Genomic DNA, 15,500 nt, shown 5'->3' on the forward strand with positions numbered 1-15,500 from the left:
TGTGCCACCAAGTGACTTGAACTTTATTTGCAATAAAGGACTTTAAAATATATTTTCAGTCAAAGGACTTGCCTTTTTTCGCCCTTCAGGCCATCCACAATAAAAGGTTTTTTGCTGAGTAGATGCAGAGCTAGGGTCATTCAACCTGGCCATCCAAAGGAAGGAGTAAAATCTGCTGTTGCCTGAGTATAATTACTTGCCTGCAGCCCAGCACAAATGTAATGAAACTTGCATTTTCCTCTATTCATCCTCCGTGCTCCCGGACATGACTGGGCATATGTTAAATCATTCACAGCACTGGGCATGAAAAAAGCCAACTGGCTGTCGGGTATTATGAGCATGTCTGTGGTTAGAAAACATGGACAGAGGGAAAGCAATGAGAAAAAGGTGGTGATACCAAATGGCTTGGAAGTTGACATTATCTACATTTAGAAACTGCTTGCAAATCAAGAAGTTACTGAAATATTTAGGCCAGAACTCAAACTCTCAGACACAATGTTTTTAATATTGCTTTATTCTTACAGCATGGTCACGTTTAACCTAAAAAAGACCCCCCCAAGGCACAGGGTTTGGCAGTTGATAAGATTTTGTGATAATGTGCTCTTTTTTTCTAGTGGCGGTCTGCCAATAAGTCTTCCACTTACGGTGTTCCATCAGTAACAGTCTTTTAGCAAGGGTGAGAGTTGAATAACCACCAGTGATATTCTACCAATAGGAATTTTCAAACATACACAGAACTGTCTTACTGAAAAACGCAGGGCCAGATAAGAGGTTTCTCCAAAAAATGTACCGTATTTTCCACACTATAAGGCGCACTTAAAATCCTTTAATTTTCTCAAAAATCAACAGTGCGCCTTATGTATGAATTCTGGTTGTGCTTACTGAAAAAAATGTTTAAGTACGACTTCGGTAAGCTACGAAGCCGCATGGATTGTCGGGGCATTAAGGCTACCGTAGTCAGGAGTCTCGCGGAGAAATCTGGGTCCAAAACTCCGTCCGCTTCAGGTCCAGCACACTGCGGCATCACTGAGAGTTATAAAACTGTCTAAATTCTTTAATCTATATTAAAATGATCAGTGTTGCTGCTTTACCAGGTGTAACAATGAAGTTTAACATTCAGGCATCCATGAAAACAGAATGTATTAAATTTAACGGAGTTAGAAGTTAGCAGGACATTAGCTTGCTAGTTTCCACCTAAACACGATATAGCATGTTCTGACTGAGAGATTTCTGAAAAAATTAAAACATACAACTCTGCTATCACTTCCAACATAAATGAAGACAGAAAACTAAACAGCAGTGATGTTTGTAGGGTTACTGAAGTTGGGCTAGCTGGTATGTAATGATGTGCTACGTGATCACTAGCTACACAGCTATGTTAGCATAAAAAACACAATGAACCTGGAGGATGAACGCTAACTTTTTTCCACTCGATAAAAGTTAGCGCGAGGGTTCCCAGTAGTTGGGGACAAATGCATTTGTATGGCAGGATGCTGTAAACAGACCAAACTTCAGTCAGGAAAGCAACTGGGATAATTTTTTGCAGTTTTATGTTTAGTAGTGTTTTAATTTGTCGAACAACAGATGGATGAAAAATTCACAGAAGTAATTCAATAATTTGTGGAGAAACATAAAAAGAGATTTGGTGATGGTGCCTGTTTTTATGTATTTTCATGGATTTAATGGTTGAAAGACATAATTGCACACTAATAAATGCATATTAATAAGTACAACAACCTTCTTTTCTTTTAAATAACCACAAATAATTACTTACTGTTCCTTTTAAGTGGCTGGGACACTGGTCTACAAGAGCAGACTGTAGACTATTATAAAAAGAGGAGCATTATAGGCAGTACATAAACACCTCATCGCAGAGATGGATGGATATGTGAGAGTTCACTGGTCCAGAAGCTGCAGGCGTTGTTACATGGGAATGTGGAAACGAGTGATGTGGTCAGATTAGTCATTCTTCAACATATCCTCAGTGAGGGCACCAAGAGACTGATACACGCCTGAGTGCTTGAACCCCTCAGTGGAGGGATCTGGTGACTCTGTTATGTGATGGGGGGCATTTTGTCGTCTTGGAGAAAAGGATTACAGCAAATCGATACAAGCCATGGGGAATAAGGGATCACTGAATGGAACAATGTGCGTGGAAAATTTGTGAATCATATGTTGTGGCCTTTTTAGTTGTCAGATCCAAACCCCAGCCACCCACCGCACACTCATTCTTCCCCACCATCATAAAAACATGAAATACTGTTTCATCCTTCCAGTAAGGTTCCAGAAATCTACAGTCAGTGCCAACACACTGTTCTGGTTGAGCATGGTGGACCAGTAGCTTACAAAGCACTGAAAGTTGGGTTTATACACATTTTCACCTGTATTTGCATCTCAGCAGTGCAATGTTACCCAATTATGTTATGAAATACTAAAAAAATCTTAAACAAATTAAATAGTAGTGACATTTAATAACTCCAGCTTAGCACTGTGCAGCTTGTGTTGCCCCCCCCCCCCTTTGTCAAAATCAACATATATTTTCAAACCAATCTCACTTGTAACATGACATTTTTTGCCGCTGTACCAATTAGAGTTAAAATGATTTAGAAATTACTGAAACCTTTTGTGGAAACAATGTTTTTTGATTTTTTAGACGACAACAAAAAAGCACAAAAAACACACACACAAAAAAGAAACAAAGTGCATGTTTAATGCATCAGATGAACTAGATTTTTATCATGTGTTGTCCTTTTCCCGCAAAATAAAGTGACAGATAATTAATGGCGGACACACAAATTGATGTCAGTCAAGAACTTTTGTTAATGCAGTCTTCTCTCATATTCTCTCAATGTCTGTTTCTTTTTTAGAGTAACCCGTTGCTTTCCTTTAGTTTCCGAAACGACCTAAATGTGTCTGTGACCCTCCCAGGGAGTGTTTTTCTGGGTTTTCAATTTAAGTTTTGGAAATGGAAACATACAATATTTTCTCACATGTCCCATTAAATAAAAATAGTTAGAGTACATTTAGAGTAAATAAAAAAATTCTCATTATACTCAGGACTGAGTATATTAGTGTATATATAGTATATATTATCTTTTGGCTCTTTAATGTTTGACATTTGACATTTAACGTTCTAAACCATTAATCTCTCATTTAAAAAGACAGATTAATCAATAATGAAAATAATTGTTACCTGCACTTAAAATGGCTTGAGCACTGCAAGGTAATAGATATGTGGGACATCCCAGGCAAACAAAATGAGGTTGCATTTAGCATCCACAGTAAATTTAGACAAGATTCTAAAGTGTTTCAGCAAATAGTTGTTTATTTCATATAATAGTCATTATCATTTTCATTAGTACTAGCCTCAAAATTACATCTCCGCATTTTTGAACGCTAAAGAAAGCATAAGAGTACTGGGTCTTTTGCTACCAGCTTTGTGTTAGGAGTGTAGACTGTACAAAAGAGGTTACATTGTTGCATTCACAGTTGTTTGGGGAGAATAGATGTTGTTTGCAACACCGGATAGTGGGTTTGGTTTCTATTTCACTATTTAGTGTATTGTATTGTATATCCTCACAGGTCAGGTTTTAGACCCCTCTGGCATTTTTTGTCCCATGCTGGTGTGGGCTTAAATTTTCCCTATTCACTCATGTGGCTGTGGAAAGCAATATTGAATATCTGGCTATTTTTTTCAGATAAAGTTCTTGTTCAGTTGCTTCATTCTGAGACAACATGTACACTAATGCATTTTTAAGATTTGGTCTAAAAAACAGTAAGGTTTAAAAATATAATTTCTACATTTACTATGCGTAGTATAAATATATTTACTCCAGGGATACATTGTTACTGCCTTTAATATTAGTTGCATTAAATGTCTGCACCCATGTAATGATTGTGTAATGTCTTTGTGGAGTGTGAACATAAATAAGAGTATGTTATCTACAGGTATATTTTATTCACTGGCATGCTAAGAACATGCCTCTGGCCCTCTGCTCTCTTAATACATGCTTGGCCTAACTGACTGCATACTTACTTACGCATGATGAATACTGAAGTGAGGCAGAGATGAGTAGGTCGAGTGCAGAGTGTAGGCGAGGACATCCAGACTGCTCAGGTGTGACTTGTTTTGCAGTTTGCTGTGTTGAGATTAGGTGTCTCTCTGGACCGGTGACTGTTTACAGCATTATTTTTGGAGATGCAGAAGAGATGACATTTTTATTTCACTGCTGTCACCTCACTGTGGCTCAGTTCAACGCTGGGTGACATATCATCTTCGTCATTTTGTTTAACGCCGTGCGGCGTGTTAGTGGTCAGCGCCTCCTCAGTAAGCGGCCTTTTGTTTTTGCTGTTTCTTTGGGAGGAACGGCTGCGTCTCACCATGTCCAACATGTTTTGTCTCCATGACAACAGTTTTTAAGAGCCTTTCTTTGCCTCCTCTTTTCTCCTCTTGAACACTTCTGCCTTGGCCCTGCATGCTGCCAAAGCCTCATCAGGCATGTTGTCTTCCTCTCGCCTTCAGATAAATGAATCCTGCAAACAGCAGGAAGTGGAGATTAAAGGTGGCACAGAGTATTTCCTGGAGAGGTGGGTAGCCAAGGAGGAAATGAGCTGACACAAGAAAGTTAGTGACTTAAAAGTGCATTCACTATGAGCGCCATGAGGCAGAAAGGCTGTTTTAATCTGTAACAAATGTGCGCCTGTGCATGTATACTTTCGCTCTGTGTTTTTATTTTTGCTTCTGAAGTGTTTATCATCTCTGTGATCAGACGAACTATTAAGAAGTATTGATATTCATGTAAAACTGTGTGTGTGACAACCCGTTTCTGTTTAGAGTATCGAGGTTCTTGGCACAACGTGTGCTCACTTCGGCTTTTACCTCACAAGTTTTGTAGTTGCCATGTACACCTGCTCATTTGTCCTCTGCTCATCTTTTATTTATTCCACCCCTGACTTCCTCTCTTTATTCTTTATGAATCTTTCCTTTCTGTACCCCTGTTGCACCATTTTCTGTTTGATTTATAAGTGATCATAGCTGTGTCTTGAGCTCATATTTCAACTGGTAAAGGAACCATCTGGAAGCCAGTATGACTGATGATGTGTAGAGTGGCGAGGATGTTTGCATGGTTACCTATGGAAAAGACCAATATGTGGACACAAATTCCACTAATTCTTTTCAAAAATTCCCTATTTGTGCTTACATTATGTTGTGCATTTTTCTCTCTTCTTGAGGAAATATAATATTTGTACTAAATATGAATACTAGCTCACCAAAGGTCACATAAATGCCATGGTTGTTGAATTGAATTGCATACTGTGTAGTTATACTCGGCCCTTTGAAACCATAACTTGAACTAATCTTTCCCTCTGTTATTTGGCCAGATTGATCTCAGCATCCATTAATAAAGATGAGATTCTCTCTGCAGGTGTGTTATATAATAAGTGTTCAGCTTTGATGCCATAAAAGTTGATTTGCAGGATACTTAATAAAAGTTGCTTGCTGCTGAGTGCCAGTGAGGGACCCTGGGCACTCTTCTCTTGCTGCTGCTGGTTTGTGAAAGCCACAGGTGACTGTGAAAGAGATTCAGAGAGACTTCAGCCCACTTCTGTGCTAACACAGGCACGGCTAGAACCCACAGGAGCCCTCCCATATTTCTTCTCTTTTGGTGTGTGTGTGATTGGGGCCTTCAAAGCACTGATGAAATCATAATTGCATTTGAACACATAGAGGTGAAAATTAAGTCAGAGCATGGAGGGAAACGCATGATCAAACAGAACTGTCAAAGTAATGGAACAAATTACTCTTTCAGTTTCACTTATGTAATTATTAATAGGCCTAAAGGGGTATTTTGTGACTGTCTTCTATGTGTGAAATTTGTGGCTTCACAATGTTTACCTTAAACGCATCTAAAAATAAATAGAAATACATCCTGGTTTGGACATGTTCACTTTATCTGACACAGGATAAGCTCATACAAACACAACAAAAGATTTTATGATATATTGTACAGTCAGGTCCACAGGTTTTAGGAAAGTGACACGATTTTTATTATTTGTACACTTTACAAAGCAATGGATTTGAAGTTAAGCAATCAAGATATGATATTTTCTAGTTTGGACTTTGATTAAAAGAGATTTAAGAAAATGGTGCATTCATCATTAACTGTTGAGAATTGCAGCTGTTTTATGTTTTATCAATTTAAATAATTTAAAAATCTGTTTAAGTACATGACAAGGAATCTTGTGGTAGAACATGTTGCTGGACATATTAGTTGTCAAAGGGTGTTTTCACATCTGCAGTGTTTAGTTTGTTTAAAGGGGGTACGAAATGCTACACATATAAAAGCTAATTTACACCATTGAGCCCTGCTCTCAAAAACCGATATAGAGGTAACACTTCCTGTGAAGCTGGATTTAAGAAATAAGTGATTAAAGTTTTAAAAACATGTTAGCGCCATCTTCTGTCAGTATGGAACATGACGTCATGTGGGTGGTTGGTTGTGGCTAATCCAGTCTTTAAGTCTGATGGCATTAGCCGTTTCTGGATCCAAACTCCGCTTCAGGTCCCAAAGTCAAACGAAGACTACGGCATCACTGAGAGTTACAAACTGTCTAAATTCTTTCATCTGTAATAAAATGATCAGTGTTGCTGTTCTATCAGGTGTAACAATTAAGTTTAACATCCAGGCATAACATCCATGAAAACAGAATTTATGAAACTTAACTGAGTTAGAAGTTAGCTGCTATCACTTCCGACATAAATGAAGATAGAAGACTAAACAGCAGTGATGTTTGTAGGGTTATTGAAGTTGGGCTAGTTGATATATAATGGTGTGCTATGTGATGGCTAGCTACACAGCTATGATGAACATTATATAAACACATTAGCACAGTGAAGCTGGAGGATGAACGCTAACTTTTTTCCACAAAAGTTAATGTGAAGGTTCCTGATGGTCAGGGACAAATGCAGTCGCATGGCAGGATGCTGTAAACGGACCAAACTTCAGTCAGGAGAACAACTGAGATAATCCATCCACAATATGAGGTTAATTATTAATTTATTGCTACATGGGCTGGGCTGTAGTTATATACTAAGGTTTTGAAAACCGAGCTTTGAAACTAATAGTGGTAATATAAACCGAGAGAGGCCGACAGTGATCACTGCCTTTTTTTAGGGGCTTCAGATTAAATAGCACAAGATACAAAGCATAAAAACATGTTAAAAACACAACAGCCTTAATATAAACGCAGAGTAGTTTGGATACGGAAGTAGGTTTCATACGTCATCACTTAAAGACCGGATAGACGTACATTAGTTTATATTAGCTAACTAGTGACAGAATCAAGGTCTGTACGAGCTAGCAACTAGCCGTGAAATGCACGTAAATTCTCAGTTTTGTCACACAGCACCTTTTTCCTGTATTTACTTTTGTTGCTTCTGTCCCACAGGAATCCAGCCAATGAGCGGACTGAGCATTCTCACGTGGTTTGTAGGGACGCATGTTGATTGCTTGGAGTTTTCTTGGATTTTTCTGTGTGTGAAAATAAAACCAGACCACGGGGAAAATCTACAAGACTACAAACTGATCAGCTGTTTTCGACCAGAGTAAACAAACTATCGGTGTGAAAACACCCTCAGTTTTTGTCTATCCACAGAATGAGCTTGGCTTTTTGAACACTTCAGAGCTTTGCATTAGGCGTCTTGAGTTAAGAATTCCAACAGTGTAAGCAGTCAGATCTTTCTCACTCTGTCTTTCTTTTACTTTTTCCAGCTAAGATCTTTGTTACTCCCACTCTCATTTAAATCTGTATTTCTCTGCTGGAAGCTACTGTGAGACAGCCAAGATAGAAATACTCTTGGTCACAGTCACTGACTGTTTTCTTTCATTTGTCCAAAATTGTAACAAGGACTAATAGGCTTATTAATTTCGGTTGTAATGCACTGCTGGTTTAGGGTGTCATTCTGCTGAAATATCAAACTGACATGTTGCATATTTCATAAAGAAACAGTGTATGGATGTATATTTTTGCAATGAAATTCCACTAAAACAAGTTATTTCACACATGGTACTTCAGTGTAGTTTCTCTCTGGAGGAAATGAGTTGAAGATTATTCAGGGAGCAGCTGCAGTGTTGCCTGGTGATGGAAATATTCTTTTTGTGATTTTGATTTAATCAGTAATCTTGCAAATTAAACTGTTACTTCTATTCACAGAATAGCACTAAAGGATCATACATATTACTGAACATCCAGGTTTTCTGCTCTCTTATGAAGCTACAAAAGGCTTTGCCAGCTACAGATTTATGAATTACTAGTACCGGTTTGATAAGGTCAGCTTGTTTTCTTATTATAATTGTCCTTTGGCTAAGTTGGTTTATGATTGGCACTGAATGCTTATAATACAGCCATTAAAAATGACCATGAGTTGACAGATTTACAGAAATGCGGAAATTTTACATCCAGTCGGAGACGGGAGGATTCTGAAATTATTGAGAGCGTGTTTCTTCGAAAGCTGTGCAGAAATATCCTGCCCTCTGAGCCTTAAAATGAAGTGGAACATAAAGCTGTCTGAGGAACATGCAGTTATTTGAGAGAGTCTAGTCTGAAGACAGAATAGCAAAAACTAAATAATAAAAAAAAGGATGACTGGATTAAGACATCAACATTCCCGACACTAAGCGGTTGTCTTTCCCTCTGTTTATTGTGTCATGTTTTTATCAGCATTCAGAGGAACGTTTTGTTTTGATGTACATCCTTTTGAAAACTGCAACACAGCAAGCATGCAGAGTAGGGACGGGATGTTAGAGGTTTAGAGCAGAGAAGAATGGGGTGTGGGGGTCAGTGGAGATGTTTTGATCATTTGCAGACTGTCAGCAAAAGAAAATGCAAAATAATAACTCTTCATTTTTTGTTATTATGACAAGCTGGAATAAGCGGTTGGTCTGCTGATTCGTCTGTTGCATGCCTTTGCACTGCAAAGAAAAGGGCCCTAAAAGATGACCTAAAGTCAAATTTGGTACTCCCTGTATAAATATGACTGCACACCCACCCACCTAACCAACATCATCGTCAAGGATGCTGATGACCCCACCGTGGTTGGGCTCATCTCTGATGGAGATGTGACAGCATAAAGAGCAGAGGTAGAGAACTTGTCCCACTTGTGCTCACAAAATAACCTGAAACTGAACTTCATTAAAACAAAATAACTCATAATGGACTTCAGGAGGCACACACAGGTCTACTCCCCTCTGATTATAAATGGAGAACAAGAGCGTTACCAAACACTCTGGTAAAAAGGACCAAAAGCGGCTGAACTTCCTCCGTGTCCTGAGGAAGAATAACGTGGACTGGATCTGGTGGTGGCTTTATACTACCCCTTGCATCCCACCCACTACCTGTTTGAGCTCCTGCACTCTGGTCGGTGCCTCAGGTCAAGCAGGTCCCACACCTCCAGACTCACAAACAGCTTCTTCCTCTAGGCTATTCCGACTGTTAACAAACACAATCCTCTACACCCTACCCTGCCCACTCACCTCACAAATCTGAGCCATGGTCTGAGTAACCCTCACCACTCAGACAGAGTCCTTTGCACTGCTTTGTTCTCCAATTTGTGCCTTTTTATTGTTTTCTATATATTCCTCTTGATTGTATGTATTTCTCCTGTTTGTTAGTTATTCCTATTTACATTTTATTCCTGCACAGTTGGCACGGAGCACCCATAATTTCATTGTATATGTACAATGTCAATAAAAACTATTCTATTCTATTTTAAAGCAGTTGGAAAATGGGAATACTGATCTTTTCATGTTTTAATTAAAAAGTGAAATTCAAAAAGGGTTTAACATTTAAACCACTGACACGCGTATGAATTTCAAATAGACTTTTGATTAATAAAATAGACACAACCCATACGATTCACTGGTGTGATGCTCCTTTTTGAAGACTAGACATGAACATTTTAGCTGAAGCTATTTTGGTTTTTGTGGCCAGAAGTGACCCACATTATTAACTCAAAGTCTGAGCTATCTCTAGCAAGGTTCCCTTGCAGGCTACACTTATAAGTAACTTACTGTATGAATGCAATACAGTTTTAATTCTGACACTGTAGCTCAAATATTTTTGACTCATGACACGTTATTTATCACATAATTCTGCACCAACATTACATACATTGTCAAGAGGTCCTGTCAAAGTTGCCACATGGGTAAACTTAGAACCTTGGGTGCTGCATTCATGTGGATGTCACCCCCTAAAAGTTGTTGCTAAGGAGCTTGACTTTTTCTGGTGGATCATCATGTAAATTGTGTGACTTGTATACTTGGGAGTGTTTTACAAATATCCTTTTACCAGTGAGTCTTAGTGTCTTTTAACTATAAATCCCATCTGTTGGTAGCTTCTCCGAGTAATCGTCATGTGTTTTGCACTTGGCTTGTTGTAAGACAGTGCAACATAACCTTTTTCTTTATTTATGTTCCTTTTGAATTGATTTATTTTTTTACTGCAACAGGTGGGTTTGGGTTCGTGAATGACGGCATGTGTGTCAGCTTCTGGGTATTCAAACAAGAACAGTCTAGATGTGTGAATTAAATGTGTCATTTATGAGCCTCAAATAGTGGCATGAAATGTTCAGTCATTCAATAAAGATTTACTCTCAAAATCCCTGCCAGTGCTTCTTACATGCATTTGTGGTTTAACCTTGTTTATCCCAGGCTTTCAGCAGCTTATCGTCATTTGAAGAAGGCGCTAAAGGTCTGTGCTGTTTTGTCACCAAAGACCTACATAGCACATAGACCCTGTATTTTCTTGTCAGCTAGGTGTTGACTTACTTGTGTGCTGTCCTGCTGTAAGTCGTCCCAGCCTCGTTGTTTGGAGTGCGAGTTGGTGGTCTGTTGAGTTTCTAACAAAACTGCTTGATGAGTTTGCCCAGAAGACTGTTGTCCTCAACTTATCTCATAAGAGTTTCTTAGCCTTCAGTGTGAGCCTCGAGGCCCGCAGCCCTGCTTGTTCTTGTCCCTTTGCTCTTCTTGGTGAGTGATTCCAACCAAGAGCTCAATCAGCTGGCTGGTTGGACAGAAAACCAGTGGAGCTGCAGTGCCCCAGGCTTGAATTTAAGCTGCTGTGACATGGGACATGCTCTGGTGCTAACATTAGATTCGTAGTTATAACGACTCAGTTGCAGCAAACCAACTCGAGCACACACGCAGTCAACACAGCTCCATCAGTAATGCATCATTTTCTGTCTCTACTGAGGTGCAAATTAACTTATATTCCAGTCTCATAGCGGTGTTTCTTGTGGGGTATTCGCTGTGGCTTTCATCTTTCATTTTCCTACAGCCTTCATCTTTGTCCTCCTCCTCCTCTTCCACCCTCCTTCGTTTATCTCAGCCTGAAGCTGTCGTAGGTGGCACAGGGGCGTTTTCTCATTCTTGAGCTCCTCTTGTGGGCCGCTGTCCTGTGGGATTTTCACGATGGTGTTGCAGAGCGTAATTTCTTCTTCCTCCATATTTTTTTTTCCATAATTCTGTTTTATACTTGCTCCCAAAGCGCCATTCACCTGCAGCCCTGAAGAAAAATATAAAGACTATGGCTCCCGTGATTCCACTCTCTGTTTGCTTTGCTAAAAGGCATTGAATAAACAAAAGCACAGTGAGGAATATTAGCCGGGTGGAGGATGAGTCGGATTTGTTTGACCTTGGCCTACGACGTGGCTCCTAGGAAATGACAAACGACAACAACCTCCAACCATCAAAAACTAGCTTCCCTTTACAGTGAGTCTGAAATTCAGATTGTCACTCCCTTTGAGGACAAACTGCTTTCTTCCAGCATCCTCTTGCCTGCTGCCTCCACCCCTTACTGTCCCTCTACCCCTCCCCATCCCCACACACGTTGCATGGCCTCATTTGGCAAAGAGAGAAATGGAAGATGAATACAAACGCACTAAAGGATGCCACTGAAAACCTGCATGTAGGGCTCTCTGTGTGTGCTCAGACTCAGATTTTGTATTATTGCTGTAGATCTGTTCTCATTACACACTCGTGCCCACAGGGCACAGAGGGATGATTGCTGTTTTTTGCACCCAGTGAGGCACACAACCATTTATATAGAGAAAAATTTGCATAAAATTGTAGAAACTGAAGGAATTTGGTTCTCTGAAACCACCTAATTTCTTCATTTTACTGTGAATCATATATGTTCTTTTTTCTTATCACCTGTAAAGTTACATATCCATTTCATTTTCATGTATTTTCTGTACGTCTCTTATTCAGCAACAGCTCTGTTTTATGCTCATTACCCACCTCAGAGAAAAATCATTATCTTAATTTTTCAACTGTTAAGCAGCTGGTAATAAGGACCTTTTCAACAAGATGTAACGTTCAGTTTTCAACTTACTTTGTAAAAGAATATAAAAACACAGGTATTGTAACAGTTTGGTAAACTAAACTTGTTACAAAACTTTGTACACTTCCCTTTCAGGGACGGCAGTGGCTACATTTTGTCTTTGGGTGGGTGGTCTCATCCTGAAAAGTGCGGGAACATTTATTTGATCTCAAGAATGAACCAATTCAAACCGATACATGACATCTATCCCATTCTTGTGAATTTGATATTCTCAGGACAGTCCTTACATTTCCTGTAACTATCGACTTGGACTCAAATTTAACAACAGTGTTAATAAATAGCTAATTAAAATAAGGAAGGAAGTCTTTTTTAAAGCCAAAATCTTAAGGTTTTTCTACTACAGCAAGAGAATAATGTGCAGTTATACAATGAAAAATTCAAAAGTATTTTCAAAAATTCTAAATAAGTCCAGCACTTTTTTGAAATGTGCACTTTGGACTATGTAAATGTTTGAGGCGTTCGTATCCAACCCCAATTCCAATGTCCCAGCTTTATTGGAACGTGTTGTAGGCACGAGTGAGGATTTGCAAAATAACTCTAAGGTTTATCAGTTTGAACATCAGATATCTTGTCTTTGTAGTGTATTCAATTGAATATAGGTTGAAAAGCATTTGCAAATCATTGTATCCTGTTTTTATTTACGCTTTACACAACGTCCCATCTTCACTGGAATTAGCATTGTGTTAAGAGAGAGGGATTTGCTCCAGAAAGGTGTTCTTATCAGAAAATACAGATTACATATATATACTGTAAACTGCCATAGATGAGTCACTCAAGGGCACAATTAAATAACAAACTGAGTTATTTGAACCAAAAAAGAGATTTGCTTTCTCTCCATTAGTTAGGATTGCATGGTACACCTTTATAAAAATGCGAAATTGGACCCTATTTGCTGTAATTACACTTTTTTTCCTTTTAAAGCAAAGAGATAAAGCGAGCATCTCCCCTCAGTCTGGTGGTTGTGCTCGCCACAATAAAGTTTTTATTTCGCTTCTGTATCGCTTTATTAGTTTGCTTCTTGAGTTTTGCCAAATGGGAAAAACATGTTGGGAGGTTTTTCCCACTCCTCTGTCAGCTCCCCAAACCCCGCACCATCTGACACTGTGAGAAAGTTTCAGCCTTGTTCGGTGCCACTTAAGCACACTTGCTGCCAAATCTGAACCAGTGTCAGATCAACAGTGTTAAGGCTGCCAGTCTGCTTGGCAACGCGTTTGTTTACATGAAATAATTAAGCTAATGTTTCAAAATGAAAGGGGGAACTTAACACTTTTAAAAATACATGACCGCAGATGTAATAAAGTCGGAGCACACATACTCACACACGCACATGCATTCTTTGACTCTATAGAAATGTTGTGTTATAATTGGCTTTGAAATAAAGGCTGGTTGAGTATAAGCATATCAAGAGAAGAGAGTTGTCACAAATGCAAAATTATTAAGGTTATTTAAAAATGTGAGTTATTTTATATGCATGCTTTTGTGTTTGCCTAAAGCTCATTAAATGCAGCAGTTGAACTCCTCCGTCTTCATCTGGAGCCCGGTTGTAGCACAGAGAGCTGGGTGTATGTGGTTTTAATTCCACTCGGCATTCTTTGGTAATTGAATTCATTATGAGGACATCAGGCCAAACTGACTGTTATTTGCAGTCAGTCGAGGTTGCAAATTAGAAATGAGCTCAAACATTCTGGTACACAGCCCTCGGGGAGCGGTGTCTTCAGTCTAAAACTCTGACAGATCTACCAATACTTTGGAATTTCTGCAACAACTTTGCACATAAGCAACATTATCGTTACTCCAGTGTTGAGTAGTGATCCACATATTTAGCGTATTGTAAATATGTCCATATGGAGCTTCTGAAACTTCAGGTTCCTCTATAAGGGAAGGCTCCTGAATACCAGCTGTGTGTGGGAATGTAGCTCTATATCATAACATAAAATATTTATTTTTTTCCATCTCTGGCTGCAGTGAATTACATGCTTAAAGCTCCCACAGGAGGCACATGATTGAGCAACTTGTAGTGTTATTTTCTGTACCACAGAGACGGAAACACCTTGTGAGGGATTCATGGAAAATAAATTTTCCCATAAATGCAAAAATAAACATTAAAAATAAATGTTTTGATTTGACTTTGGCACCTCACTAAATGTTTAAGGGTACAACATGCCCAAAAACTTTTCAGGGTGCCTCCCGAGTTTTAGTTGATGCAAGAAAAAAAGGATCTCTGATTAGTTAAGTGAATATCTCTAAATGTACAACAGGTGATGTCGGTGCTGAAGCACTGAGAAGAGAGGATTGCAGAGGTGTGCTGTGCTGCAAAGCCGATAATTAAAAGGGATGTCATTGAGTTTTTGTTAAAAACACTCTTTCATGTGCAACGTGGAATACTGCAGGGTGAATATTTTAACACAGAGAAAAAGAAGTCTGTTAAAATAAAAAGTGTTTTAAAAAAGTTTCACCGAGGACAATTAGAATCTGTAACCATGAATGAAGTTATGTTTTAAAAAAAAAAGGAGTTTTGGTTGATAAAGAATAAAACTGAGCTTATTCTCAGCTTCACGTTTGTTGTATTTGCTTTGATTTAAGAAAATTCTACAAATGCCAGCAATAAATTTCTTATCATTTACCATCAAACCTAATGCATACGTTTTCTCATATTATTATTATCTATTTGTATATCTCTATTTGTGTTTGCGTTGGGCATGAACGAGCAACTCTGTTTATCGTTGTACAAATATAGGAAGATATGACTCAGGGTGCCAGATGACTTAGAAATCATGAGAGAAAAACAAAGAAAATCAGTTTGAGTTGACATTTCAGGGAAAGACCATGTGTGTAGGACAGGTTTACATCCTCTTCTGCAGTGGACTCGGACTGCATTCATCCCTGCTGCTACCGCTGTGCTGCAAACATCCCATCTGCAAAGATTAGCTTCAGTTGTAGAGACTTGTACTATTTATAACTGACCTACCAAGCACAGTGGCCAACAAAGAGAGGAGTCAGGTCTATCTCCATGAAACAATGTGTCTGTATGATTGCCAGTCTCATCCATCATTTCTGTGGCACCATCCTATTCAGTATTATTTTTATGCTCTACTTCTCTT

General features: G+C 38.8%; 1 protein-coding gene across 5 annotated transcripts in view; it reads left to right on the plus strand.

Moving 5' to 3' along the window:
• Positions 1-15,500, plus strand: part of asic2 (acid-sensing (proton-gated) ion channel 2) — a 392,319-nt gene that overhangs the window by 75,550 nt on the left and 301,269 nt on the right. The window lies entirely within an intron of this gene.

This window comes from Oreochromis aureus, linkage group 4 (assembly GCF_013358895.1).
Source record: "Oreochromis aureus strain Israel breed Guangdong linkage group 4, ZZ_aureus, whole genome shotgun sequence".
Lineage (NCBI taxonomy): Eukaryota > Metazoa > Chordata > Actinopteri > Cichliformes > Cichlidae > Oreochromis > Oreochromis aureus.